This window comes from Centroberyx gerrardi, chromosome 15 (assembly GCF_048128805.1).
Source record: "Centroberyx gerrardi isolate f3 chromosome 15, fCenGer3.hap1.cur.20231027, whole genome shotgun sequence".
Taxonomy (NCBI): Eukaryota; Metazoa; Chordata; class Actinopteri; order Beryciformes; family Berycidae; genus Centroberyx; species Centroberyx gerrardi.
In genome coordinates this window covers 28,380,921-28,385,920 of record NC_136011.1, presented here as the reverse complement: position 1 = coordinate 28,385,920, position 5,000 = coordinate 28,380,921, and the positions used below count along the sequence as shown (strand labels likewise).

General features: G+C 44.4%; 1 protein-coding gene across 1 annotated transcript in view; it reads left to right on the top strand.

Annotated features, from left to right (window-relative positions):
* The window catches only part of slc22a15 (solute carrier family 22 member 15), a 438,052-nt gene that overhangs the window by 104,205 nt on the left and 328,847 nt on the right, over positions 1 to 5,000 (top strand). The gene's annotated exons all lie outside the window — the stretch shown is intronic.

Sequence of the window (5,000 nt, the reverse complement as noted above, 5' to 3'; positions counted from 1 at the left end):
GAGGCAGAGGTGAGGCAGAGCGGAGGCTCGTCCCTAATAAACCCTTTAATGGAGGCTTTTATCCAGACGCCTGACAGTCCCAGGAGTGCTTACGTGTTCACTGTGGGACGCCCCGGAGGGAACTGGACCCCTAACCCCCGAACCAGCGTTAGTGCCTTGCTCTGACCCACTGAGCGTCACAGGGAGTCGAACCCCTAACCCTGACAGTGGCTGTGTTTACATGCACAGAGGATTCCTGGTTACTCAAGTGTGGTGGCTGTTGTGTCTCGCTAAAACCAGCTTTTGTGTGTCTTGCTCTTCCTGATGTTTGTCCTGTATCATGCTGTTCTGTGGCTGATTGTTGATCAGTTAGATCTAGTCAGGCTCTTTCTCTGTACAGTCCTTTGAGACATGCTGTGATAAACTTGAAACTTGAAACTTCTAGTAACCTGGTTTTGGGTCGACACATTTAAATGTCATAACTGGGTTTGAATAACCTGGGAAAGCTCGTACTTCACTTATGAGAAACCTGGTTCAGATGCCTGGTTTACTGTATCAGGCCTCTCAGGACGCTGTTTTGAACGTGCCTGCACCTTCTTTTCCAGTTATTCCTAACGGTTTGGTTGCAGCCGGCATACATCTCCTCCAAACTGTAGGCCATACACTTTGGACACAGTGAGTTTTGTGCCTGGGGCTCCAAGTTGAACATGAGTCAACTCTAACTGTGCCATGCTTTACATCAATAAGAAGAGAGTCACATACCCTCATCCTCTGTTTGGGCCAACTTTGTCTGCTCCATTTTTATGTTCACAACAACAGTATCTCCTGTGCTAATACAAGCTAGCTAATGACGCTAATTAGATACCTTGCATGTTGTTGTCAAACTCCTCTGTATTAGAATTAATTGCTCAGTCAAACAGACAGCGGGAATATTCTGTAACTACTTTATTCATGGAAACACCCGGGATCAACCTGACTGACTGTAATCAGATGCAAATCCAGGTGTAAATGCTCCCAAGACGCATTGAAGATCCGATCATCCAAACCACATCTGGAGGAGCTCAGAGACACAAATGAGTGCAAATGGATGAAGGCAAATTAGAGTCTGAAAGATTTTAAGCTTGTAGAAAAATGTTGATAAATGTTTTAGACTCTAATTTCCGTCTCCATTCTACATCTAGGAGCTGTGGCCTTCTCCCCTCCATTTCTCCATCCTTCTATCCCTCCATCCCTTTATCACTTTCTCACACACACACACACACACACACACACACACACACACACACACACTCCTCCTCCCTGCTATCCATCAGACAGACTAACGTTCCAGTAATTAAGTATCTCCCCGGCTCTGACTCCCTCATTCAATCAGCCTTTATTCTGCTGCCCAAACTTCCTTCCTCCGCTCCTTTCATAGTGATGCCGGCCCTCCCTCACCTAGCAGGGGAGAGCACACACACACACACACACACACACACACACACACACTCACACACACACACACACACACACACACACACACACACACTCACACACACACACACACACACACAGTTTTTCTCTTATTCTCCCTCTCTCTTGGGATTTCTCTCTCTCATCTCGCTCTGTATATCTTGATCTTTCTCTCTCTCTTTCTCTCTCTTTCTCACTCACTACACACACACACACACACACACACAGGGTCTCTCTTTCTCTCTTTCATTGTTTTCTGTGTGTCTCTCTCTCTCTCTACACACACACACAGTTTCTTTTGCCCTCTTTCACTCTTTCTATCTTTCTTGCTTTACTTTCAGTTTCTCTCTCATTCTGTCTTTCTCTCCTCCACACACACAGACACACACACACACACACACACCCACACACCTACACACACACACACACACACACACACACACACACACACACACACACCTACACACACACACACACACACACACACACACACACACACACACACACAGGGTCTCTCTTTCTCTCTTTCATTGCTTTCTGTGTCTCTCTCTCTCTCTCTCTCGCTACACACACACACACACACACACACACACACACAGAGTCTCTCTTTCTCTCTTTCATTGCTTTCTGTGTCTCTCTCTCTCTCTCTCTCTGCACAGACACACACACACACACACACACACACACACAGGGTCTCTCTTTCTCTCTTTCATTGCTTTCTGTGTCTCTCTCTCTCGCTACACACACACACACACACACACACACACAGAGTCTCTCTTTCTCTCTTTCATTGCTTTCTATGTCTCTCTCTCTCTCTCTCTCTACACAGACACACACACACACACAGACACACACACACCCACACACACACACACACACACACACACACACACACACACACACACAGGGTCTCTCTTTCTCTCTTTCATTGCTTTCTGTGTGTCTCTCTCTCTCTCTCTCTCTAAACAGACACACACACACACACACACAGGGTCTCTCTTTCTCTCTTTCATTGCTTTCTGTGTCTCTCTCTCTCTCTACACACACACACACACACACACACACACACAGCCTCTCTCCAATACAATTACCCATGGCGGGGGGGGCGGGGCTGAACCCCGTGTGTTTTGTCTCATTGTTCTTTGCGTTCCTCTGCAGCTCCTCTCATCAGTTTGTGTCAGTCTGATCTGAGCCGGTGCTTCATCTGAATACAGTTAATCCAACTATCCACTTAATGTATTGATAACGCATCAGTCTGTTCCTGATGGAGGCTCCGGCCTATTACATCTCCCTTAAAGTAATAATCCATGACATTTCCATATAAATACATGTATTTATATCCTATATCCAGTTCATAAAGCTTTTCCATCATCTGTTCTAAACAGCCGGGGTCTGTGATGTTTTTTACGTTTCCTGGTTTGTTTGGAATAAACAGCAGAAGAAGAACTGGGTCGTTAGCATGAGCAGTGATAGCCACCATGACTGAACAGACAAAGAAAAGAGAAACTCAAACTGCATCAACAAGAAAATCCAAGCTCCGCCCACACTGTTTGATTGACAGGTGATCTGTGGGAAGTGCGGTGCAGAAACACCACAGTGATGAACGCTTATGATGCATTCATGTCACGTCAGATTTACTGTGAATATGAGCGCCGACTGGGAAGAACCATTTACATCCAGTCCAGAAAAGTGTGGCTTCTCTTCCTCAAACCCCATCCTGTCTCTCTGCTGCAGTGCATTCTGGTCTCTCTCCTGATCCTGTGGTGGAGAAACTGGTCTCTCTCCTCTTCTACGATGGATTTCTCCCTGTATGATTGTTGAACGTCTCTCGGTGCAAAATGGCGGCTCTAGAAAGAAGCCCTGATTCTGAGGGACTGACACCAAAACCTGACGTTTACCGCTGATGTTTTACATCCTGAAACATTTTCTCATATCAAACTCCACTGTAGCTGCTGGAAACATCTGGAGGTGACGTCACCTCGTCTACGATTGGCCGGTTATCCACCAAGAAGAAAAACACAACCAACTACTGAATGGAGACAGGAATGAAAAGTACATCACCAATAGCTGTTTTTGAGTTAAAGTGTTTTAGGGTGGATTTGGTTTTTGGTTACCTGTGTGTGTGTGTGTGTTTGTGTGTGTGTGTGTGTGTGTGTGTGTGTGTGTGTGTGTGTGTTTAACTGTAGACAGAATGTGATGTCAGCGCTGTGATTAGCTAAGACAGGCTAGCATCAAAGGCTACCAGACTAGGTGGAGCTGGCTAATGTATCGCTACGCAGCGGTGTACTGTTACACACACACACACACACACACACACACACGCACACACACACACACACACACACACAGGACAGGTGGTTCTAGGCCAGACAGTATAATTACAGCTCTCAATTTCAGCTTCCAAAACAGAGGGACAGGATGGGATAGAGTGGTTATCTGAACACACACACACACACACACACACACACACACACACACACACACAGCCAGACTGATGAAGTGAGACAACAGACAAATAAGTGAGGACAGCAGCCAGAGGTCAGACAGTAGTTTGCAGACACTTTTCAGAATTTGTTTTCGTTTTTAAATTTTTTTTTTTAACCTTTATTTAACCGGGTCGGTCCTGTTGAGATACAAAAACCTCTTTTTCAAGGGAACGGTGAACGGTGAACTGAACGTATCTGTTTGCAACTAATGAACGTGAACGTGAGCGTCGTTAACTCCCGCGAGAGTTAACGAGGCTCACGCACTGGGCCGAGGATTTACGGCACCAGGCATGGCTAGTGCAACTGGTACTGCTGAAGTACTCTAAATACTCTAAATTGTGTACTCTGCAGAACTGAAATCATAGCACATCTTTCAGCTGCTGCATAATTTGGTTCATGCATAATTTGGTTCATGCAGGCTAAATACAATTTCCATTGCATCTACAGTATACCTTTACTGCACCTCTTTTTTTCACTTTCTGCATAATATGACACATTGTTTAAGTGGTAAAACATATACTCACATTGGTTTTTCTTGGCTTTTAAAAGTAATCTCTGTGATTCTATAGTAGTATACAGTAATTCATTTAGTTTGGGAAGTGGGCAGTGGCAGTGATTGGGGGCTGGGGATGGATGGGTAGGAGGAGCAGCTCATTTAAAAAAAAACAGAAGAAATAAACGTAAACTAGTTCATTTTTTGGGACTGTGAACTTAGTTCAAAATTCAAAATTGTGAACTATGAACGTGAACTAGTTCATTTTAATCTGTGTGGACTGAACTTTGAGCTAGCTCTTGTGAAGTGTATATATATATATGTCCATAAAACTGAGATTATCCTGCTGACTTCAGACACAGCAGGACCTCTCATCTCAGACTCGTACCATTCAGCATGATTAACACTTAATGTGCATATTAACAAATATTAATGAGAATATTAAAGAAACGTGCATGAATATATACTGAAACAAAAATAAAAAAACAAGAAGAAGAGTTTGGTAAAGCCGTGGCTGCAGAGATGAGGTCAGTGTGGGCTGAGGCGAGTCAGGAGTTCCTAAAGTTTTTCATTTCAAGGAACTTAAATAT